This window comes from Polypterus senegalus, chromosome 3, assembly GCF_016835505.1.
Source record: "Polypterus senegalus isolate Bchr_013 chromosome 3, ASM1683550v1, whole genome shotgun sequence".
In the NCBI taxonomy this organism is placed as follows: Eukaryota; Metazoa; Chordata; class Cladistia; order Polypteriformes; family Polypteridae; genus Polypterus; species Polypterus senegalus.
In genome coordinates this window covers 249,145,613-249,172,589 of record NC_053156.1, presented here as the reverse complement: position 1 = coordinate 249,172,589, position 26,977 = coordinate 249,145,613, and the positions used below count along the sequence as shown (strand labels likewise).

Below are 26,977 nucleotides of genomic sequence, written 5' to 3'. Positions count from 1 at the left end.
CCATATTAATTCAAACTAACCAAAAGTGACTGCACCACAACAGCATGTAACACGTGCTGCTTAATGTCCCCTTTATCCCCTAATGAGTAAACAAGATCAAGCGCCTCTGTCTGACAGGAATCACCTGGTCAAATTTAGATGATGTCTGGCTATTCTCAACAATGATCAGGTTTCCCATTACCTACCACCCCCAGATATCCCCCTTCCAGGATTTAAAAATTAAAAGTGTCCTTCAAATTAATTTAATATATACACATTTTTTTTTTTTTTTTGCTATGAAGATTACTTTTGATCAGCCACCCTGAGTTTAAACTATTTAGGTAGAAATGCACAAGAAAAAAGTGTTAAAGAGAGTACAATGACTTTAAAGCTACGTGTCATTGGGAAGAACGCAGCCCTGCCAGTACCACATTGTTTTGGCTGGGATTTGTATCTATCCAATGGCCTTGCTTTCAAGCCAGTCTGATCCAGTTTAAGTATAAATCTCAAGGGCCTGACACATGGTAATTATACAAGGTGCTTCTTCTGAAGCTATTCACTTAGTCAAGTACACTGGCTTTGAGGCACCGAGTACAGGCCCATTCCTGTAATCAGCCTAGCAGTTCCAGATAACAAACTGTTTTCTTAGCACTGTCTTTTAAATGAATGTTATTGGAACATTTTAATCAAGCCTATTATCATTATGTGGACTGTTAATCCACACAATGAGATTATTAAAGTTGCTGTTTAGTTTGTGTAATTTGTGTGTTTACTTATACAAGTGTTGTATCTGTTAGTAGCTCAGCATTATTATATTATAGTGCTTCATGTCTGTACTTAGTGTAAAGTCCCAAACTAAAGAAACTGGTTTGGACTGACCTGAACGGTTTGCACATGGAGATAATACAAAAAACAATGCAATCTGGAAAAGAATTTGCAATATTAAACTAACAAAACAGGTGGTTTAATGGGGTGGGCTGGCATTGCCTACAATAGTCAATCACCTTTCACTGGCTACAGTTTAATAGTACGAAAAAAGATCCTGTTACCCATTACATGATCTTTCATGTCAGGTATGCCTACAAGGTTCTAAGAAATGAGTGACTCTCTTGAGTTGTTTTTGTTTGGTTTAAGCTTCTTCACTTGCAATTGGTAATTTTATAGCACTTGTTTCAAAACCGTTCCTGAACTGATGTTTACTTGAGCATATTCACCTCTTTTACAAGCCACTTTGGATAAAAGCATCTGCTAAGTGAATACATGCAAATGTCAATGGTAGATTTTTCTAATAGGACAATGACCGGTCACATATGACTGGATGACGCCAATGCCTCTGGACTATTTCCTCTCAGTTGCACAATGTTTGTCACAGGACGTACACCTGTCTGACATTAACCTATTATTCAAAGTCACTTGTTTTAATAGCCATGCAAATGACCTCTGCATGTGCTGTAACCTAAAACCAAGTAAAAGTGCATATCACACAAAATTACACAAGGACAGACTAGAATTGAGGATTTAACCTACTAATGAGGGTCCCGCCAACTAAAGGTACTGACATAAAGTGATTTCACAGTCAAGAAGGCATAATCCCCCTCCTGTACCTTGTGACTAATTCCTGGTGCAGTTAAGACAGCAGTAGGTATAGTCAGGACTGGTTGGAAGCAGTAGTGCTGATGTCATTGTTGGCTTACAATATGGATGTTTCACAGTTTTTGCATATTTGGTTTTCTTTGGCAACAAACCCTTAACTTTCATCCATGAATGCCATTTTTAGAACGTTTCCATGAATGAAGTGTCTTGCAGATCCCCATCTTGCAGACCAATTCAAACTGGTTAAATCTGCCTAAAAAGCAATACAATAACTTCAGAAATTTTTATTACCTCTGAAATTAAGTAAATGTGATGTAAATTTTCAATGGTTTACATGTTACCTTTGTAATAGTAATGCATGTTCAGTGTTCACCAAATCATATAAAATACAGTCATAGTAGCACTAAAACAAGATGTCAGTTACATGTCTGATTCGCATACAGAACAGTCACTCAGAATCTGCCTCAACTTCAACTTGTTTGCAGGCCAGACACACAAGGAAACGCTCTGAATGTTCCTGGCAAACCGGAAGTTTGCACTGGGAGCAAGCGGCCTTTACCTTTCTGTCCTTTGCCCTTGGGCACATGTGACAGCGTCGTTTCTTAACTATATTTGCTGCATCTCCACGGGGCTGTTTCATCATCAATTTTTGTTTCCTCATCACTTAACACAGTGTCTCTTCCATCATCATTGTCCTCTTCATTTGAGTTGTCTGATGTATTGAAATCCGACAACTCCTTCATTATTTCAGCCAGGGCTTCACTTGCATTGAATTTCTTTGTTGGTCGTTGACTCATTGTTCATAAACACATCAACTGGACTTGCTCCTCAACAAACTATACACCAGCAATATCTCAGGCAGGACTAAGAAAATCTAAACCAAAAAAAATACAAATTTAAATAGAAAATTCAAATATAAAACAAAACAGAAACACTCATACAAAAATGGTAACATTTCTATGAATGGGGGGTCTCCCAACTACTTTGTGCTACTGTAGGACTTATTTGCACTAAGCTATTGAGAAGTGGATTTCGGCACATTTTTCAAGACAACACAAAATGAAAAGTCAGAAAATTTCATGGCCGTCGTATTACCTTGAAAGGGAAAGAATTTGGAAATCTGCGACTGCGGGTCTTGGAGACCCCCTCATTCATGGATTACGGTTAAAGAAAAAGCTTATAGAGCCATACAGTACCTACCCCCAAAGTAGTCCAGGAAGGTCACAGCACTATTGACTTACTATATATATTACATGCAGCAACCAGACTCACATTTTTATTTTATGAGTCTTTCAACTCCAACCTTTTGCAGTTTCTCTGTGGTAGAAACTGTGGGGTGTTTTTGGACTTCAAGTCACAGGTGTGTAATGCTGCTTTTAACCATGATGCTTACAAACAAAACAGAGAAAGTCAACTGGGGTTGGAAACCACTATGTCACTTTCGCATAGATTTACAATAGCAGTCACTTATTTCGTTACTAAACTCCATACTACACCCTTGTGCAAATTAATTGAAACAGACTCTGAAAACAACAAAAATCACTTCTTCTCAATGTTTTGATTACAAATAATACTCATATGCTCACATCAGTACATGATATGACCTTCTCGACTCTTGAGAAGCAGCTGGCTGAAATTTGACATGGAATTCACCAATTTTGAACAGTCTTGGAAGATTTTGGGGTCTCTGTACCAAACTTGAATTAGGGCCTGAATCATCTTCTCCATGATTGTGCAGTCCATTCCACAAAGTCATTGCTGACAAACAGACCACAAATTTTCAATCGTGTTCTGATCAGGAGAGTTTCCAGGCCACTCCAGTATGTTCATTTGATTCTAACTGAAAAATTTCTTCACTTGTTTCAATGTGTGACATGGGGCCAGATCTTGCTGAAAACCACCGGGTCCATTGGGAAATCATTTTAACAGTTCTGGAATAACTTTTCTGTGGAGAAGTTCAATGTACTGTGGTGAGCACATCATGAACTCGACTGGGTGCAAGCAACCGATGCCATAATAGCTGAAGCAACAACAAAACATCTTCTTTTGTCTGTGTTTCGCATGATCCAGTGTTTTTTAACAAGATCAAGGCAACAAGATCCTGATGCTTATTGCCTCGAAGTTGTGTAGTGTGTCACTGGTCTCAAACATAATTCTTTGGGCTGTCTGAGGAAAGCTGAAGCCAACACTATCAGAATGCACAACTTGGAATTTATTTGGTACAAGATGTAAATCCAGGTTCCTGTTGTTATCCATGAGGAATTTGCATGTTCTTTTCAGGTGTGCAAAATGTTTCTTACAGGTACAATAATTTTCCCGGAATCTCTCCAAAGAAATGTGAATTGGGTAAACTGCTGATTCAAGAATGAGTGCATTGGTGGACCCTAAGATGGACAGATGCCCAGTCGAGGACTGCTTCCTGGCTTGTGTTTGATGGTGCTAGGATAGGCTCTGGCCCTCCATGACCCATCAATGGATTGACTTTCTGAATATTATGCTACATTATAAAATATATACATTATTTTATAGCCAAATCATGCTGAAACCTCTAATAGAGAAGGCTAGTCAAAAAAATAGCGACCCCCATATAAAAATAGGAATATCTATGGAAGAAGAAGCCTTCTTTTGTTAACGCTGACTGTGTCTCTATGTTTTAGTTTATATTGTTAACTAGGGGGTTCCCCCTGCTCGCTTTGCTCACCAGCCACTTCGCGTCTCTGCCACTCGCATTGTGAAGAGGGGCCTGAAAGCACACCAAAAAGACGCAGTCTCTCCTCCAAAAACTACCTCTTAAATGGTGATACAATGGGAAATAAATACAGTTTTTTTTACCTCCTCTTTGCTCAATCAGCTGCTGGCTTGCTGTTGTGAAGTGCTCCGTGATCTGCATCTCGTGCAGTGCTTCAAATATTTAAAGACCTGTACAGAAGCTGTCCTACTGCTTGTGTTTTATTTCCAGCCCCGGGCATGGTTAAATCTTTTGGCACAAAGTCCCGTCTCGCGAGACGCGAGTTCTTGATATTTTTTAGTTTATAATTTAAAAACAGAATGAGAATCTGAAAATTTAACAACATCACATTAAAGTTTGATAAATTCTAAAAAGAATGATATCAAAACCATATATATGTAGGTTTTAAAATAAGCCAGATTTAAAGTGTGACAAAAAACATGACATTAAAAACGTCACCGTTGCACTTTCAGGCTTAGGATTTTATATATAGAGAGAGCAGATAGAGTAGATTCACACATTGGAAGCAGCTAGTGTAGGGTTTGGGTGTTGCTGCCTCCCAGCTTCAGGGATCTGTTCTTAGCCAGTTATTCTCTGAGTGGTGTTGGCCATGTTCTCGCAGTATCTGTGTGGGTTTTATCCATGTGCTCCATATTCCTTCCATACTCCACTGACTTGTGTTTTAACTTCAATAGAGACTCTAAACTGGCCCATTCTAACTCTGAGGTTTGTGTGTCTATGTGAGTGGCCCTGGTGATAGACTGGGTGGCTTTCTGCCTTTCACCCATTGCTGCTGGGATAATATTTGGATTTATGCAGTCCTGTAAAGGGGTTGATAATAAAATGGATAAATGGATATTCAAAAATGTGTGACAGCTTTATTTGTGTTGTTCAGTTTCCATATACTTCACAAAGATTAATTAGCCTGCTGTTAGTAAAAGTGTCCTGCAATGGAATGGCAACCTGCTTAGTGCTGGCACCCTACCTTGCTTTCAATAGTCCTGTTGCTTCTGCATCCAGGACCCTATATAGGATTAAGCAGGCCCAAAGAACAATGAAATTCACATCCCAATGTCTTAAGTAAACTTTTAGATTTGTAGTATCATCAAAAGACAGCCTGCTTTCATAACAAGTCATTTTACAATACAGTATCTGATTTTTTTTGTCTACTGTCAACAGTATTTTTGAACGACAGATGCATTTTAAGATATGAAAAATACAATCTAAGAGATCCGAGAATGATTTGCTTAATGATCATTTATTTTTTGCCACACTATATCCCTTTTAAACAGGAGGCAGAGATGTGTAACGTTTGTTATAAATCCTGCCACTTTCTACATTTCAAGAGTGTTTATTTTTATTTTCTAAATCACTTCCTTTCCTGCTGGGTGTTGAGGTCATACCCAGTGACCCCCCCATTCTGTATGCGTGCAGAGCCTTTAATAGCTCTCAGCAGCCGTGTGTTTTGCTTCTTCCTTCACATCAGAGAGACATTCAGCGGGAAACTGGCAAGATGTAATAGTTCCTTTGGGCGCTCCTTCCTTCCACTTGTCTGTCTTGACCTGCCATATGTTGCCATCTGCATTTGTGCTTCAGAGTGACGATCTACAGCAAAATCACATAACATAACCTGGGCTATAGATGAGAGATGAAAAATTATAAACTGTGATTACAAATGATTTATTTCTATTCATTTAGTAGGTTAACTACCCTAGAGTGGAGTCTGTTTTGTCTGAAATCATTTTAGGATCTACAAAAGGTAGCTAGATGTTGAGAACTGATTATAATTATGAATGTTTGCTCAAAGAAAAGGTACTATTGCTTCATAGCCCCTGAGCTCAAATTGCAGCCCCCAGGTCTGTGAAATGTTTATACAACTTCAACTTTTGGGCACAGATGAAGTAAAAAAACAGTATTGTGGACATATGTGTTCTCCAATGGATTGGTTCAGTACCTCAATTAGCGTTGTTTCCTGCCATGTGCCCAGCATTGCTAGTGTAGATTCCTAAACCAACACAACCATAATAAATAAGTAGATTTTGGTTTTGCTTATATGTCTGAGTGTGTCCTGTAATAGCGATGTCTCATCTATGGTTATTTCAGACTTGTGGCATCACACCTACGACTAGTTCCTATCTTGCTCCTGTTAGGCGGTAGAGAAAGTAAGTTGTTTCAATGAGAATTTTAAAAATGTTTAAAATTCAGTCTGGTCTGCAGTAGGTTTGGATGTTCTCCTTGTGTGCCTGTTTTCTCTTTAAGGATTCTAGTTGCATGGTTCTAGGTTGTTATGCAGCTGTATAATACCCTATAGATTGTTATGCCAGGTAGCTGAATGGCATGCTGTCTAGGAGTTGTGCCAGTGTTATCAGAATACAATTTCAGAACTTATGACATTAACACTGAATGTAAGATTAAAAATATGGAGGCAAAAAAAATTATAAAATGCTTTCCATTTATCCATTCATACATTTTCTGAAAGTGTCAGAAGCTGGAGCTCATCCCTGGACCATCAGGTGCAAGGCAGGAGCCATCCCTGAATGTGACACCCAGCTGCGGATAGTACGCCAGCCCATTTTCAGACTCCACTTATACACACACACAAGCCAATGACCCTAAAAAGCATCTTTGTAACCATCCATAAGTGCAGAGAGGAGCGAAGCCTAGGAGAGGGCGCAGTCTGATGTCACACACAGGGACATACACAACTTGCCGAGAGGCTGCAGCCATCTTGAGGGGCACAGGAGGTTCTTCTGTTGTTCTGCACAATGAACAGGTCTTTTGTGTCTTTGTAACCCAAAGGTCACTGTTTCGTATCTCAGGAGCAGCATGAAGCCGACAACACCACAAAATTCCTTCAGCAATGCCACATGTTTGGAATATGGGAGAAAACTCACTTGGGTAGGGGAGAGCAAACTCCTCACAGACAGAGAACAGAAATGGATTTGAATGTAGGAGTTTAGAGCCGTGAGGCAGCAATACTAACTGCTGTGCCACCCTGGAACACTTTCCTTCACAGAACAATTACTAGCAAAGAAAAGACCATGGTGACTCCACCCAAAGCTGAACTAGGACCTTTGAGGTAAAGCTAGGCCATTCTGACCAAAACCCCAATACTCTGAATAGCTGCAGAGACAAAAGGTTATTGCTGTTTACTTTATTATGTATTTAAGCACACACAAAAATGTAAGTATTCGTCCTGTTAAATTACGCAACCAAAACCTTCTTTTCTTTAAAGAAGTTAAAAGCAGAATCGGCTGAAATTACTTTCAGTAGGTGTTGTCACCAACATCTCAGGCTCTGTTTGGGCAGCCTCCCCATTTATCCTACTTGATGTCTCAGTTGCCTTTTACAGAGTCAGCCATTGATTTGATGTGTACAAATGGTAAGCATCTGTCTTGCTTCACCTCTGCTAATCTCAGCCAAGTCTCTTGATAAACTTGTTTCTCCACCATACAAAAGGGGGTGGGCTACCATAGGTTCACCAAGATTAAATTTATTTAGGCTTATGTTCTGATCTAAATGAATACAAGGGTGTGTCTTTGCTTAACTCAGTGAGGTCATATGTAAGTAATAAAAGTGTAAATCATTCTCCCTCCCTTTAGACTATGAATTTCTTTTTCAGTGTGATTGAAAATGCGCAATTCATGTCACTAGAGTTCCATTAAGCAAGCAGTTTCATTTAGCACAAGGTCATCAGAAGACAAGGTAAGTCTAAACACGTCCGAAAAAATGCTAACAACCTCTTCTATCAGCTCTGCTGGAGCCAATTCCTAAGCACAACGTGACAAGTAGTGGCTGCTCACTTAGTTTTGCTTCCATACTGGCATTTGTCAAACACGGTTACATAACATTCATTTATATAATTAATGTCATTGTTTTATCTTTTAATTTCATGTTTTATTATTTTAATAACTGACATTTTTGCCCTTTTTGTAGGCATTAAAATACTAACTGAAAACATATAATGACTACACAGCAATTTTAGGACAATAGACTAATCTGAGCTGCCACTCTTCCAGCTATACATAATGAACATAAAAATAGTACAAAGAACAATGGAGAGCACCATAATATCCCCATTTTATTTGCACCCATCCTAATATTGAATTCACTCATATTTTCTCTATTTTCTGAACCCTCTTATTGCAACACATCACTGCAGAAACGTCCCTGGCAGCATTATGTGCAAGGCAAGAGAACCAGCCCAGAATGGAATGGCAGACATCACAATGTGCACTTACTCGTGCATCCACAGCCAGTCATATCGGGACAGTTGAGAGCTGCAAATGAACTTATCGTGCATGTTAGAAGAAACCCATTGGGCCAAGGAAAATGTACTGGATCCACAGTAATAGTAACTGATCACCAAACCCATGTCTCTGACGTTGTAAGGCAGCAGTGTTAATCACTGTACCAGTACCACAATGTCACCCACGATCCAGTTGTTATTGATACAGAATTGTAAAGTGCATCAAGATTTTTAATCTTGGATCTGGAACTAATAAAAATAGATGGCTTCAGAAATGTTGAACTTCCAGCCATAGCTTCACCACTCTGTTAATCAGAGGTCTTTCATCCTTTAAATTACATCAGGGTATTTATATATAGTAACCAAAAGAGTGAACACTTTGCATGATTCAGGCTGAGCAGCGCAGCACATGGCTCCCTATCAGACAGCCAAACAGCTGCACTGATGTCTAGCTCAATCCTACAAGCCCTTGTCTTAATGCAGGACTGGAGCCTTTGGAAACCTTAACATTGTTAAATGTTATGATTGAAAACAAAGCCCACACATTTCTGAAGCTATAGGCTGTCATTATAAACAAAGCATTCAAGAAACACACAACTATATTGTGTCTCAAACCTTTTTAGTAAGGCTCATATGCAGAACTTCTGGCCAGACTGGAAAACAGAAGACTCTCTGTTGTGGAAAACCACAGACTCATTTGATTTTTAGCATGCACTGAGCTCTTTTTCAGCTTCTCTTTTTCCTGTTTTAGATTTGAAATAAATTCTGAGATTACACGCATACAAACAAAAGGGGTCAGAGCCAAGCCTTTGTACAACACAGAACCCAGACTGGTGACTATACATACTTATTCAGTACTGTATATACATAGTAAAACTGTTCACCCTGTAAAGAATTAAACTACTGTATTTTGATTCAAGTTATTTTACATTTTATTTTATCAATTAAGATTCATTTTTTTTATTTCTCAAACCCTTCATCTCTGATGACCAAGGCAGAAGCACATGGTAAGAATATATGTTGACTGAAAGTTAGTAGTATTGAATGTTTTTGCTATAGGACCTAAAAAATATTTATCTATTTAAATTACTAGTCAGTGAAAGGACAAGTAGCCATCTGCTGCCCCACTCTAAAATTAATGGAAAGCAATATTTAGAAAAACATTGAGCAACACGTACCAAGAACAGGTGTATTGGGTACAGAGGGGAAAGGTCATGTCTCACTAATATGCTAGAATAATACAAGGAAGCAACAAAAGCATACAATAAGAGATGAAATGATATGATATTATTTATCTTGATTTTCAGAAGGTTTCTGATAAGGTACCACATGAAAGGTTAGTGACCAAACTAAAACAAGTGAGAATTCAAGGTATGAAGGTACATATTTGTCTCTCACACAGGAAAGAAAGGATTATGTTTAAGGGAACATTTTCAGATTTAGGTAATGTTAAAAGTGGTGTCCCTCAGGGATCAGGGCTGGGGTCTCTGCTCTTTGTAATATACAATAATGATCTAGACAAGAATGTAAACAACAATCGGTAACACTTTAGTTTAGGTAATGCAAAAATGCATGTATTACTGTTCTACTCTTATGTAACCAGGCCTTAGCAAATGTTTTTTTTGGAGTTAATTATGCTTATTAAGCGCCGGTAAAGTGGTTATCAACTCTGTGCAGAATATCAGCTCTGTGAATTACTTATGAATATGAAGGATTTACAGGTCTTATACTGAAGTATGCAAAATATCAAGAGAAATATCTCTAATTTAAGCCACTTGTGACCGTTCCAAAGAGATGTTATTTTAGTAGGCCATGTTGCGCAGATGAATAAACACTTTACTAATGCTTTGTAAGTGTGAGTATCACCAAAGAATGTCTTTATTCATATCTTGTTACATGGAAGTATATGAGTAATAGATGCATGTTTACACAACCTAAAGTAAAGCGTTACCCAACAAGTGCACCCCTGGTGAGTAGCTGTTCATACACAGATGCAGATTTAAGAAATGAACGCTTACCTCCATCATTGATGTCCTTTACATTCAGTCAGAAGTGGAAGAGGTGAAACTTCCAGGCTGTGAGATGGAGCATCCATCTGGTGATGGATCTGTCCTGGATGTAAAAGAGCGGAAAATATAACTAAAGCACCTTCTCGTATTTGGAAGTGGTACTGCCCAAATTGTAGCCATGTAGCTGTCCATACTCATGCTTATCTGATGATGGAAGGGTTGATAATGCAGAATAAGTTAAATAATTACAGAGGTGCTTAAACAATTTACAGGCTTGAGTAGAGTTGTGGCAGATGAAATTTAATGTGTACAAACGTACAATAATATATTACATGTAAGAGTTAGAAATGTTAGATCTGAATATATAATGGGAAGATTGAAACTTGAAAGTACTCCTTATTAGAAGGATCTAGGAGCCATAGTGGATGTATTATCTACATAAAGACAGTATACGGAAACAATCAAGAAGGAAATAGAATGTTAAGTTATATACAGTATTATGATGTGTGAAGTACAAGTCAGAAGAGGTTATGCTTAAGCTATATAATACATTAGTGAGGCCTCACCTGAAGTACTGTGTACAAATTTGGTCTCCATATTACAAAAAAATAGAGCAGCTCTGGAGAAAATCCCGAGGAGAGTGATTAGGCTGATTCTTGGACTGACAGGTATGAACTATGAAAAGAGACTGAAGCAGTTTAAGCAAATGACTATTAAAAGGTGACAAAATTTAAGTTTAAAATTAAGAAGAGAATTAGTTCAATGGATTCAAGCTATTACTTTAAATACATTTTTTAACCAAGATATGAGGTCAGGGTTGGAAATTTGTTAAGGGCAGATTTCACAAAAATGCTTTTTTGATGCAAAGAATCAGAGACATTAAATAAACTGCCAAGTAGTTTGGTGTAAAGTAGGACTTTAGGGACCTTCAGATCATGCCTAGATGTTATTCTGGACCATCAAGATGAATATGAGTGATGAGCTTGTTGAGCTAAATGACCAGTCCTCATCACAATTGTTCTAATGTTGTACTTGATCTCTCCAAATCTAGTATCTTGCAGTTGCTTTCTGGTTCTCGATCAATAGATGTCAAAAAATCTAGTTCAAAACTCTTGCTTTAGCCTGCAGGTCCATGAATGGTCCTGCTCCCTAATGCCACAATCTCTGGACTCACCTTACACCCTTACAAGCAAGGTGTCTCTGCTTTGATTCAGTTTGTTCACTGAATGTCAGTCCTTTGACCACACATGTTAAAAATAAACAATGTTTATCAATTCCAAAACTCAGGCTGCTGAGTGAGTTTCTCATCACTATCTATACTGCTCCAAAACTGATGTTCAATTGCCTCTTGTAGACAATTATTTTCACAATATACATTGATAATGCTTATGCTTTCTAACCCTCTGCTCTCTGTGGCTATGCCACATGAATCAGCCATAATACTACTACTATTGCTACTGCTACTACTACTATTACTAATAATAATAATAATATGAAGAAGAATATGGGTCCTCAGATTCATTCCCAGACACCTCTCTCCCTTTCTCTTTGTCTCCTTCTTGTATTGGTGTCTTGTATGTTTCATTTTCTGGACACCTCAGTGAACCCTGCTTTCTCATACTCTATTTTTGCAGGTGTGTTTTTTCCTCATTTGAAGTTTTTGTTATTTAATTTCCCTTTGCCCTGAAGTCTCCTTAGTCTTGATGTTTTTCCTTTAAGCCTTTTACTAGATAGGCATTCCTTCATTCATAATAAGTAGTTTTTCACAACGAACATGCTGTGTTCTGAAAATCTGATGAGGCCAGCTTAGGTGAAGTGCCCTATGATGCTTTGCAAGGCCAGTGTGATATCACAGTGCTGAAGCAGTCATGCACAGTCATGCTTGCTGTAAGATTGTTGCTGACTTGGCCATTGCCGGGTCACAAGCCCATGAGGAAAAAAGAAAGTCAGACTTGACAGTGCTGTCATTTCAATGCCCAATTTCTAACAGCACTCATTTCACCAAGGTGAAACCCCACTCTTCCGCTCGAAGTTATTTCAACCCCCCAGTTTTCCTTCTTGCATGCGTATAAAAAATAAATAAAAAAAAAATTCATTTGAGGAGTATGTTAGCTTACCATAATGACAGTATTATGAGTACTCCAACCAGATATATAACAATGTGCTGGCAGCACAACAGCGCATGGCTAATTATGCATGTAAGTTAGCCAAGTACGCACCTATATCCCAAAACTAGTCTGAAAGGAGCTCTCCTACCCTTACTACCATCATCAGAAAAAACAGCACACTTTAACAATATTAAACAATAAAAACAAAATCTTTATAAATATTTACAAGGTGCTTTCTTCAACCTGATGAAAGTATCTGCACAGATAAATCAGAAAAAAAACAGATGCTCTAACTGCACCCAGAGGCACATCCAACTTGCCATTTAGTGACATGGCCAAAGTGTAACACAATATTGTATTGGTACTCTGTGAGCACAATGATCTATATTTTATTTACTTATTGCTAGATTGTGGTTGCCTATTGTATTTTGTTTGTGGTATTTATTTCATCTGTATCTTTTGCTGTTTGAGGCATGGTGGCGCAGTGGTTAGCATTGCTGCCTCACAGCTCAGATCACATATTTCACATATAATTGGTCCAGCATAGTTGGCAGAGTTTTTCCTTGTCCTCAGAGACACTTAAAAGACCACTGCACCATTTTAATCCTCCCAAAAACTAGTTCAGTTCCTCCTTTCCCATTGACTTCAATGCATTTCGGCAAGTTTGGTGAAGTTCACAAACACTTCTGTGATTTTACCAAACTTATGCCAAAGTGAAGTCTGTGGGATTCGCTTATCACTAATAATAAACAATTGTTACACTTTTCCAGGATGAGCACATAGGTGGTGAATTTCATACTAAACAAATTCCAGCTAAATGCAATTTTTTAACAATATGGATCTCACCGTTTAACACAGAGTACATGTACTGTAGGAGATAAGGAGAACATGACCTGATTGATACACCATGCTGGGTTAGAAGATGTCCAGAAATTCAGTGCAGTTTAAATGAAACTTCAGTCGGCTTGGTTAACAAGACAAAAGGAGCTGCTTTTACAGAATAATCCTTTCCCACTGTTCGCCTCAATAGACTGGTTTACACAGATGAGATGTCAAAGCCTGTCTTCTGCAAAGTCAGCCTTGCTCAGAGGTTTGCTTCAAAGAACCGCTAATGAATTATAAGCAAAAAGCATCATGCTGTTATGAGAAATATCTGGTTCCAGGAAAAGCATAACCCAGTAGACTGTGTTGTCCATGTACTGAAGTTCAATGTTCCAAACAAAAAGACATCATTGTGAAAAATATTTCTCTGTCTCTGTAAAATAGCTGATTTGGTGGGAGCTGAAAGCTTTATGCTTGCCCCCTGGATTAATGAGGATTTGGCAAGCCTACCAATAACGCATATGCTTTGGCACCAAAAGACACAAGCTTAATGTAATTTAATTTGTGTCAGCTTTTAAAGTTCTGAAAGATCCCACTGCAACAAATATGGAAAGTGATTGTCTACCCTTAAAGCAGAGGTAACAAACCATCATTGTATTCACTTTGAAAATAATATTTTAGTCAATTACTATAACAGACCATACAGTGCAAAAATTTATTCTCTAAAAATGTGCATTTTCCACTTTTAGTTTGTGTGCTGACATTTATTGCAAATTAAAATTGTACTGGATGAAAGGTACTTATCAATTTTCACAAACACTTCACAAAGCACCAAATATTTAAGACTTCCAAGATATTTCAATCACATTAGATCTGAATTAGCATAGCCCACTGGTGTCACACCTCATGTTTATATGGAAGTTTTACAAATGCCTGTGTGGTTTTTAGCCCTTGTCTTAAACATACGTATTTTACATTAATTGATGACTTCAAATATTGGTGATCCAACAGCAGGATCTTGTACTGGAATAAAACAGGTATAAAAAAGACATTTTGATGTATAGTTTAGTTACAAAAAATAGTGCAATTAATTAGCCAAGTATAGGACAAACTGGCATTATACACTCTGATCTACCCAGAATACAGATCCTTGGCATAAAATGCCAGAGCCAGACAATCTTGATATCAGCTAAAAGTCTTCAGTTTCCATGAGGCGGCCCCTCTTTGGAATGCAGCATCTGCGCCTTAGCTGATAAGATGACCGATGACAGGCCAAGTAACACTCAGAGACAGCTCTTTGATGCACCATGAGGACACTCAAGTTCAAACAAACAGCCTTAATTCAATTAGTGGCAACCTTGATGTGCAAAAGCTTGCTCCAGTTGTCAACCAAAAAAGATGGGCTTATGTGCACATAAGAAACCAATGACAAGATGTCTGCTCCTTCCCTTAAAAACTGCACACATTCACTTGTCTCATCAAGATCAATGCTCTCAACCTGTTCATAATTATGGGTTTCCACAGCCAGAGCCGATGGTCTTTAGGGTTTGACTGTAACAAAGGTTGGAGCAATCCCTTTTACTCCGAAAGGCAACACTGCTGAACTTAAAGGATGGAAGACTTATTTTTATTGGAGTTGGATAAGGGTACCATTAGTACAAACCTTGTTGTGGAATAGCAAGTACACTTGCAGAGAGGGGGAGATTGTATGTAGAGCCATGCATTCACATTGCTAATGAGTAAAACTGACTCATTACCAGCTGACCCAGCTGTAACTTTGCTGCAACTGAAGACACTGCATGTTAAAACCTTGAAGAGAAAACTGAAGTACTGCTCACAACCAGAAGGTACAACAACCAAGGCAATGAAGGAGGAGAGCTCAAGTACAAAAAAAGAAAACAAGCCGAAGATTCTTACACGTGTCTTGAGAAAGCCAATCAAGAAAGGAACAAAGCATCACTTACACAAAAACCATACTGTAAGTACACTTTTGATTCTGAAAACTAGTAATTGTAGCTTACTAATTAGGACAAAGCCAACAAATGTATTATAGTATCAATGTCACAGTAACTGAAAGGTAATAACCTTACTCTAGGATACAGTCTAGCTGTTAAAGGTTTCTTCCTAAATCCAGTAAGAAAGTGCAGAGCATCATCTGGGGCAAATAAGCCAGTGTAGACTGTGTAAATGTACAGGCAACAGAGGCTTAATAACTAGCTAAAGAATTTATCCAGCTTAATCACATGAATTGCAAGATCAGAATTCATAAGTTATGTGCCTTTTTCAATAGGATAAAAAAGATCAACTGAAGCCAAGACATAGAACTCAAAATTTACATGACTTTTTCTATAGGGAAGAAAAAGTTCAACTAAGCTATCATAACTTTATATTTTGTGTAATTTGTTATTGTCCTTTGTCTATATAATCTATGCTGAAAATCTACATATACTTGCATATATTCATCTTCTATTATCCTTATGTACATAAACAGATTGTATTACAGTATTTTGTTTATTACAATAAATGTGGTTGGGTTATTTGCTGAAAATAAGTCTATTGCCACATCTGTATCATAACAGAAAAAGAGTATTTCATGTAGGGTTTCACTGGAAGTCAGTTCATAAATTATAAAGATCTCTTCATATTTCTGGAATCCCAGTTGGAAAGTGAAACAGGGATCCTCCACTCTGCCAACATAAATCTGCTCAGGGGATGGGGATCAGTTAATAATTGTTGATCAGTTAGTCATTGTTTAACCCGCTCAGTCCTGAGCAGGGTTTGTGGGGGGTGCTGGAACCTATCCCAGTTAGCGCAGGGTGAAAAGCAGGAACAAACCCTGGACAAGGTGCCAGTCCATCACAGGGTGAGCACACACATACCAAACACACACAGCAACAAAACATTAAGGCCAATTTAGTATCACCAGTGCACCTAACCTGTATGTCTTTAGACTGTGGGAGGAAACTTCAGCACTCAGAAGAAACCAAACTGGTTTAATACGGACGATCAACTAACTGAGTAATTAGATTAATCCTTTTCCTTCACAGGTCAGCATTTTGCCCATGTTATTGTCTTAAGCATCGTTACCAAAAGGTACTTTGCTAGCAATGATTTCAGGAAAGTTTAAATTTATGAAAATAAGACCTAAGTGATGTAAGTTGTTAATTCCTTGCATTATGTAATGTTTGTAAAGGAATAGAATGTTACAAATAGGAGGGTGGAAAATGTAATTACAGTTTTGACATTAAGTAGGAATGATTCTTCTAAGCAAACTTATAAACTGGAAATGGATAATTGGACACCTACATTACTTATAATGATCACAGCGAATGCTGAAAGCAAAAATATGTCAGTGTGAAAAACTACAGTATATTGACATTAACATTGGTTAACTATACATTTTTAAAAAAAAACTACATCTTACTGTAACAATCAGCACCTTGTCATACCTGTTGCACTTAGCATTTGTCACGCATGAGCAAGTAAGGAGCAGCTAAAAAACCCGACGGGCAGCGCAAAACCACAAGGCAGGGGGTGACGACGGTGTACTAACCAATCTCTCTTTTATTTTAACAGGAAAGACGAGAAAACACCACCGTAACTTGAAGTCCCTGCCGCTTCTGGGTTCTTTTATTTTCTCCAGTCCTCCTTGATGATGTCACGTACCCCAAGATCCCCAGTGCCTCCTTTCCCGGCAATCCCATTTCCGTTCCCACCTCATAAATGCTCTGTCTTGTCTCTCATTCAGTGTCTGTGTTGCACCATTTGTGAACTGACTGTTATAAACTTGCCTTCATCTACAGTATACAGGGACGGACTCCCCAACCCTTAATCATGTATTCTTGTGTCTCTTTTACACATTTCAATTCAAACTAATTCAGTATATCTGCAAAATTAAGCTGAATCCTGTAATAAACACTAATGTCTATGGCTAGCTTCTGCTTTGCTCCTGAAAGTGACAGTTTAAGATTTGGTGCCTAAGACTATGAAGTGGAATGGAATAGATGAATTACAAAGCACTTCAAGTACAGAACAAAAAAGGTGTAGGTGTAAGAACTGTTCTGCAACATTGGAAATTGTGTTATATTACATAAGCCTTCTGATAATCAAAAAGAAACCTCGACATTACAGGCATGCAGGTAGGCCATTTATCTTATGCAACCACAAACGACAAATATATAGACGATGGACAAGTCATATCAGTGTTATCCTAGGGATTAGGGACGTTAAGGTACTGCAGCCTTTATCAAATTCCCTACTTCTTTATCTATTGCTAGGTAATGCATTGCTTCTTCTACCTATATGGCAATTCTGTTATAGTTTGCTAAGGCTCATGCTCTCTTTAAATGGCATATAATATGCAAACAGAGATATACTCTGTAATAATTAATTAATAACCAAGGAAAACATCTGCTATAATATAAGTGCACACTGACCTAATTCATTGATCTATCTGGCTAGTATAACAATATCGGCTTGTTTAATATATGATGAGCAGTGCTAGAAGTGGGCCGGTACATACTGCTACTCCACAAAGTGGAGAAACTCCTTGTATACCTCCTCTCCTTTTTTCCCACTTCATGCTCTAATGATAAGTCAATTTTTCCAGTGGTTCCTGCATTTTTCCCAGCTTTTCTATTAAACTCTGAATACAGTTCATGTTATACTAAGAAGTATATAAGCCTGTAAAATCAATTAATGTCAGCTAACAATCATGAACAGGTAACAGCAGATTAAGCAGTTAATTTCTCTTTTAAATGGAAAAATTCAACAATCATCTTCTCTTGTGGAATGTTCAATTGTAAATGTGGTAAGTTTGTTTGCTTTTTGAAGAAGAATGGCTATAAATTATTTGGGATGGAGAACAGTTTCAGCGTTAAGCTGTTTTCAAGTGACCATTCATATTTTAAGTGTTTTATATACAATGGTAGTAACAAAAAATCCACTATTAAAGATGTACAGTGTGTCTGACAAAGGCAAAAATACACTGATAAAATTATCCAAATCATATGGGAATGAATTCCTCAAAAATTGTTTGTATACATCACTGTGTCAAAGTTAGGCACGTTAGATATTTCAAAAAAATATTTGTCTCAGACAGTTATTCTTTTTCTCTTCTAGATTAGTGTATCAATAGAAAAGCATATTTTAGAGTTCTAAATATTCCTTTTGCAAAAAGCAAAGCAGTCGAGTAAGATATCTGAAAGTGCTTAAACCAACATAAAAATAGACCACTTTCCAGTTTAAAAAAGTATGATCTTTGTAAGCAAACAGTCAAGTGATTGGTTAAGCATATATAACAAACTGGTGATAGTAACCGAAGACATAATGTTTACGTTGAACCAAAGTGAATAACTGAAACAGAAACAGCTGTGTAGTGGGAACATAACTGTGCAAAGGACAATCTTATAGCAAAGCAAAACTGAGCATAGCAACAAGACATTAAATTGTTATCCTACAGCATCAAGGTCTCTTCCAAGCAGAACTTTCGTATCAAACACTTGATTCCAAATGTGCTGTCACAGTTCTTCAGCAGAAGCACAAACAAACAGGCAAGGCTGAGGACTAGAAACACAGTGCTTGGCCACAGAAGCCAAGTGTAGGAAATGAGAAATACATCAAGCTTACTTCCCTTCAAACCTGGAAGATAACCAGTATCACTAGTGTAACCACTGGAACCCTGGTACGGTACACCCATCTACAGTCCAATGAACTCTTATCAGAAGCAGTCTTCATGGAAGTGTTGCAACCAAAAAGCCATTCCTCTGATCAGGAAATTAAGCCAAATAACTCACATATGAATGAGAACACAATGACTGGGATGCAGGAAAAGGGCAGCAGGTGGTTTGGACTGATAAACAATTTAAATATTTGGTTCTGATAGAAGATATTGTCCTCTGTAGGTCTGGAGAACAGTACACTACAGAGAAGTGCAGAGTGTTATCAATTTTGCAATACCATCAGAGAGGTGTCTAATCGGGCCTGACTTCATTATGCAGCATAACACTGACGCCCAACACATGGCCAAAATTCTTGTAAACTCCTCTCAGCAAAAATAGTAGCAGGGAATCCAGAAACAGATGTCATAGCAACCACAGAGCACTAATCTTAACATTATTGAGCCATTCTGGGATTACTTGCAGAAACAGAAGCAAGTAAGACAGCTAAAGCCTGCAATGGAATTGTAGCAAGTTCTCCAAGAGGCCTGGAATAACCTACCACCTTTAGTAATTGCACACAAGTGTATCGTAAGAGAATAGCTGCTGCTTGTAAGGTAAAGATGGCCATTCCAAATATTGATTTCCTGGATGTTTTTTCTTCTTACTACATTTTCTTGGATGTTTATAATTAAAACTTACTTGTGACATTACTTTTGAAAGCATTCTGCTCTACAGCATTTTTCAACAATTGTCCAAGACTTTTGTACAGTACAGTATGTAAATGTGTGTGTGTCCACAGCTGCAGTATATATATATAGGGCTTGTGCCTCCTCCAGACCGCGAGGGGGCGTCTGCCCTGGTTATGTTCGGGGCCTCAGGTAAAGGGCTTGGAAGCCCAGCCCTGTAGGGACCTGTGGCCACCGCCAGGCGGTGCCTCGTGCCTGGATATTCCTGGAGCCCAGCACTTCCGCCACACCAGGAAGTGCTGGGGGGAAGACGACAGGGGACACCCAGACGGCTTCCGGGTGCGCAGCCGGCACTTCCGCCACACTGGGGCGTGGCTACGGAGGAATGCCGGGAAGCAGCTGGAGCCCATCCGGGTTCCTATTTAAGGGGCCGCCTCCCTTCAGTCGATGGTGGATGTCGGGTGGAAGTGGACAGAGCTGGAGAGAAGACTGGAGGCGGAATCGGTGAAAGAGGCACTGGGGTTTGTGGTGCACGTAATTGAACTGTGTAAATAGTGTAAATAAAGTGTGTGGTGAACTGAAGATGCCCGTCTGTGTGTCCGGGCCAGCGTTCACAATATATATATATATATATTGTCACGCACGCGCGAGTCGGAGACCGCGGAAGGATCTTAAAACACCTGGGAAAACATTCGCCGGTAGGGAATGGCGGGGTACTAACTTTCTTCCTGTGCTTCCTTTCAGAAAAAAAGACGCTCTGCCACCATAAGACTGAGTTTTGCCCGCACTACGTCTACTTCCGCCCTTCCACCGCCATCTTTCCTGACGTCATCGATCCCATCATCCCTCACGGCTCCTTCCCAGCATCCCTCCACTTTCGGCTCCTCCTCTTTAAAATGGCCGCGACGCCATTCCCAGGCATCGCGTATATGAACTGTATTGTTTATATTTTTGTTGACCATTTATTTTGAGTATATTGTGGAGTGCCGACAATATACGGGGCCGGAAAACCCCAAACCTTATTGTTGTCTCCTCCTATCTCTTTTACATATATATATATATATATATATATATATATATATATATATATATATATATATATATATAGCTATTTTTGTAGAACAAAATCTGTTGGAGTAATTTTGTTCAAAACCAATAATCTTCAAGAATCTGAAAATGCTAATAACTGTGGCTAGTTTTATTCTACTGCAGTAATTAATTTTCAAGTTATCACATTTTCAGATTCTTACTGTGACACAAAGACATGCTTGAAATATGTTTGAAACATGCTTTCTATAGAAAGCTCAAAGTCAAAATTTCAGCTCAACAAAATACTTTCACAATATGCTGTGTATTTATGCCTGTGATATGTAAAAGTAAACAAGGTCTAATCCCAGCAGCACAGTGTCATAAGTGTGATTGGATCTCACTTACCAGGACTAAATCTAAGGTGAAAAATCCTTATTTTTTGCTTCTCTTAAGAATATTCAGTCATGTTGATTATAGCCCTGCTGATAAATGGTGTACCAAAAATGGACAAACATGCAATAATAGAAAGAGAGGCGAGAAAACAGTTTATTAACAAGACAATGACTAAGGACCTGCAAACTGTCTGCATTATATTTCACCATTGTTGTTAATTCATATTTAAAAAAACTAAATGGGAACAAACTTAATTAGCAGTTTCCTTGAGTTTTCCATTAAAACTTCCTTCACACTGTCCTGTAGAAACATATCTGGATGCAATTACTTGGCATTATTGAGGCGGTAGTCTTCATGTGCATTTGACACCTTCAGATGAGGTGTTGCTGTACTTGGTAATACTATGAAATCTACAGGCTAGAGTTACAAATTGCACACATTTTTCAGTCACACACTCCAAGGCACCTCTAACCAATGAAGACATTGCATCTTATCTATCTGGTACACTTCCATAGAACATTTACTGAATGAGTGCTTATCCCTAAAGGCTCAATCAAAACAGCTTTAAATGAAATAACTTAGAACATAATGGAGGGTAACCCTTACTGCTACTTTTGTAGATGGAGCATAGCAACGTCTTGCTTTTATACTAGTGAAAAGACAGAAAATACAGAAAATAATAGACATCAAGAATAAGACACAATTAGGATTCAAACACAAGGAAAGGCTGCCAGTAATCAGAACTTTAAAATATTAGAACAATCAGACTAAATCAGGCCTTTCAGCCCATGAAAGCGTGGCAGTCCTATACATTTAATCTTTCTAAAAAATCATCAAGTCTAGTAGACAAGTCCCTAAAGTCCTACTGTCTACCACACTAATTGGTAGCTTATTCCAAGTGTCTATGGTTCTCTGTGTAAAGAAAAAGTTGTTTGTGTGAAATTTACCTTTAACAAGTTTCCAACTGAGTCTCCATGTTCCTGATGAGCTTGTTTTAAAATATCAGTCTCGATCCACTGTACTAATTCCTTTTATAATTTTAAACACTTCAATCATGTCACCTCATCTTTGGGAATAATGCACACTCTCTTCAGTACTTGTTCAAGTCAAATAATAGGACATTACATGGTGACCAATCACCCAAGGAACTCATTACTAAAAACTGTTGTGATTCAACTGTGATTCTGCCTTGTGCCCTAAGAATGCTTATAATCTCCAGTTTAGAACTGCACCATGACAGGAATCAGTCCTGAAGTATGAAGAAGTCAGTAAGAAAATATGTAGGATTCCTTGGGCTTTTTTAATTGAAATTAAGAGGTAGCATCTTTATTAGAACCACATATTGTTTTACAGGGATTCCATGATCATATGAAAGAATTTAGATGTGTTGGAAAGATAGATAAAGAGCTTTCCAGGAAATGCTTTCTGATGATGGGATAGGCAGAGCAAAACCAGATGTTAAAGTGAAGAAATAACTTTTAAATTATAATCAGGATGGAGTAAGACAGATGCTGAAAATCATCAGTGTGTTGCATTTTCTATTGCTAGTTCATACACTAGTAGGTATTATGTATTTACAAATTGCATTTTTGCACTTCTTTACCATCAAGTCATACATTATTACTTTCTTCTTATGATGAACCCTTTTGCATCATCATCATTTGCCTTGTATTTCATTAATGCATCCCTCAGATTAAACAAACAAACAAAGGAATTTTAGCACTTTCATTGGATTATTTTCATCTTACTGGCATTTATAATAATGTAAATTTAAATTTTTTTGTATTCTGTTTTATACTTAACACTATTTTATGATTTATAGAGGTCCAATACAATAATCTGAACCTTTGTAAAAACAGCTTATACAATTATCTCAGATATGGTGCTAATATTTAACCAGCTGTTCTACACTTTGAAGATGGGTTGAAATCTAATCAATGTAGACTTCACAGTTAATGTTTGCAATGCACCATGCAATGCAAATGTTTCTTATATGTCATTTGGTATGGCATTCGTGAAAGCAGTGTCAATATTTGTGACAAAATGCAGTGCATTTTATTACTAAAAATGTTTGTGATTCAACAACTTTTGGAATGACAAGAGACGTAGCTACCGGACAGACAGACAAGCAGACATCCTTTTATTAGAGTGGATATTAGCACCTCAAATGATATAAAAATTATGTTGACTTTTAGGAGAGATTTGAAGATCACCATCTTATTATCTGTCTTTTACTTCCTATGGCACTTATTTGTAAATATAACACCATCAGGAAAGGCCCAATTATGGTAATGGTGTTTGCATCTCTAAGCCAGTATTTTCATTTTGCACTTAACAGAATATCATAAAGTGAAAAATCTTTATTTTCAAAACATTGAACGTTTTGTAAAAGTATTGAGGACCTAAGTGTCATGATCTGGGAGTCCTGAAAGCACAGGTACCAAAAACAATTCCATGGTTTTCCACAAAAGAAACAAAAAGGGTCAAGATGAATCTTGATAAAATTAATAGGTTTATTTTTACAAAAGGCTGTGTAAACCCCAAAGCTTCGAAGAGCATAAGGATTTGGCTTAAAGGCAAGCCGATACACAATAAGCAGAGTCCTATTCTGGAATCCAAAAATCATGGTTAAAAACAGAACAGAGGTTCAAAAATATCAATAAGCACAGTATCAAAAAAGAATCAAAAAGGTATAGTCAAAAGCTGAGCACAGTGTTGAAATTCTGGAAAACACAAAGCAAAGCAATTGTACATAAATCAACCAAAAACACTCTCAACTTCCAGCGCATTCAATGAACGAACCAGGAACTATGGGAGGCCATCCTTTAACTGGGGTGGAGGGCCTGTTCCTGGTGGTGATGGGCAGGTGGCCCCACCCCTTGGGGAGCCACCCACATAACACAAGGGACATAATCAAGGCCACATTCACTTATAAATAAACACAAAAAAAAAACGTACATAATAAACAATAATACAAATAAATGACATAAAATAACACAAAACAACCAAGAAATACCGCTTTAAATCTCCAGCCAGGGGAAACACGCTGGCTCAAACATGACACTAAGGTGGGCAGTAACTAGAGTTACTTTTGTTTTCATTTTGGATTAAAAGGACAAAAAAATAGACATATTACAGGGCAGAGTCAGACTGAAATTCTAATTAACAGGATGGACATAGACATCAACGGAATTAATGACACACAACTGTATCAAAAGCACCTGATGACCCCAACACTCTTGGTTCCAATGTTATAATAGTTTTGCCTTTTTATATTAGTTTTTATTTCTATATTTTTTCTGACCTTACTTGGAAATTCAGTTTAGTTTTAGTTTTCCTTCATCTCATATTTTTTAGTTTTAATTTAGTTTTTATTTTACAAAGACATTTCTATTTTATTTTTAAATATATTAGTTTAAGTTTAAGTTTTAGTAATTATGGTACCGTTAAAGAGCTACTATGGAGTTAAGCTTTTGTGTCACAATGAGACATAACTGTACACTTAATAGGTTTGGGTATTATATGAGTGTAATGTTAGTGGAAGCTTACTACACTACACTACATGGTTTAGTATCTGGTGTTGTTTTTGTATGATAAAAACAAGCATAATCAAAACCAGGTGCTGAATATGAACAATTTTACACAATTTTATTATTTTAAAAATATTTTCTATATCATGTGCGCTGAACAAATCTGTGTTGACTGTTGGCACTTTTCTTTTCCTTATTGCCCAGAATGGGCCAATTTGTAATGAAATTTGGCTGAATTTTAAGGTGTGAAGGTTTTTTACTCTAAATGTCTACAGCACACAACATATCCTGCTCCAGTGACAATGTGCTTATAATGAATGCCTTTGCATTCAAAAATCTCAAATACTGTGCTTTGTTATTTTCTACCAGACATATTGATCACAGGCACAAACAATTTATAGACTGAATTTTGCCAACTGCAGGTCTGAAAAGATATCAAAAATCAAAAAATAAATTCTACTGTGTTCTGACAGGTGTGATCATGAAAATCACAGGGACTTAGGAAGAACAGGGGTCTTATGCTTGAATCAGTGTGCAGACCCCACCTAGCTGTATTGAGGTTAACAAAGAAAAACAAGCATGTAGTGTCAAGGTTAGAGGCAGTGAGACTTGAATAGCCCATGCATAAGAACAGTAAACCCATAATGGCAGAGCAAGAGCAGGTAATAAGAGTATGGACAGCCACAAAACAACAAAGACAGCATCTGAGATTAAGAACAATATACTGTATGCATTATCGAAACCTGTTTATCCAGAGCTGGATCACAGGAAACCTGGAGCCTACACCAGCAGGTTTGGATGCAAGGCAGGAAAAATCCCTGGTATGCAATATGCATGATATGGCTGATGTTAAGAACAAATAGAATATGATATTTCAAGTATATGTTTTGAGAGAGAGAGAAACATTGAAAAAATGGGGACAGATATTTTAAAACATAATTCTGCTACTGGATAATGTTCACAATATCAGATATTTTCAGCTGTGAATATTAACTAAAAAAGAAATGAATAAATATAACATAAATACAAAAAATATTAGTATGTTTAGCTTTTCACCACTTGGCAGACTCTCTTTACCTACCTACCTGTAGTTCAGTAGAGACATTGCCAACTTGGGAATTTTACAAGGTTTGTATGGCTTTGTTGTTAAACAACGTTTTTAAAACAAAAGTGACTGGTCAGCAACAATATGCTGATCTTGTATGAGGACCTTGTCAGTCTCTGTCAGTCAATGCCGTTTTATTTTCAAAAATCAGCAGTGGTCTTCCCTAGACTTTCTCATGTACTCAAATATGGGGATGGATATTTGAGGAGTAAACCGCAAGACAATGATTATATTATGTACATTAAAGAACCATCAACAACAAATCAAATCAAATTAATAATATATTGAACATTTATTATAAAAATAAACTTCAATAAATCAAACTCTTCAGGCGTATGAATAAAACGAAATTGAGTATGTTTTCAGGTAAAGTTCCACTTTCGGTTGATGGATTTTTTCATGATTACTATACTTTCTCTATACTTCGTATACTTCATGTGCGAAGTGGCAGGTGAATTACTGTCAACAAAAAGCAGCCACCTGAGAAATAAACTGAAATGTTACTCACTTGATTTTTCTGTCCATACGGTAAAGTTTTTGTTGACCAGCACATTCCGATTTCAGCCATTTTAATTACATCTTGATATACAACGAGTGCAAAGAAAGGCGGCACATAAATCACTTTCTATTCCACATGCTTTACACGCGTATTCAGCTTATTATGTCACCGCAAATGTTGTGTGAATACCTGCCTTCCGTCACAGCCGGCATTTATTGGATGGATATATGCGGGCGGCTTGTGGTGGATGACTTTAAGTTTTAGAGTTAAAAGTTATAAGGGTTATAAACTAACATCAAGAATATTCATTCAAAAACGAAAGGTAAAATTTTTTTAACTAAATTATTATTTTATTTCAGTTAGTCTTTCTAGCTACTTTAATAGTTTTGTTTAGTTTTAGTTGTACATTTTGGTTTTGTTAATTATTTTATTTCAGTTTATTTTTTTTAATAATAGTTGCAGTTTTGATTTTAGTTTTCGTTAACTATAATAACTTCGATTGGTTAAATGACCCAATGTCTTACTTGTGTTTGTGAGTGGATGAATATTAACTCTCTTAAATGAAATAAGAAAAAAAACAGAAATCT

The 26,977-nt window shown here is 37.4% G+C and overlaps 1 long non-coding RNA gene across 1 annotated transcript; it reads right to left on the bottom strand.

Annotated features, from left to right (window-relative positions):
* Positions 1-2,004: 2,004 nt before the first annotated feature.
* LOC120526888 lies at positions 2,005-26,430 on the bottom strand. The gene is made up of 3 exons (XR_005633217.1): positions 26,400-26,430; positions 10,568-10,661; positions 2,005-2,446 (listed from the first exon to the last, which is right to left on the bottom strand). It is a non-coding gene; the product is annotated as an uncharacterized LOC120526888 (long non-coding RNA).
* Positions 26,431-26,977: the final 547 nt, after the last annotated feature.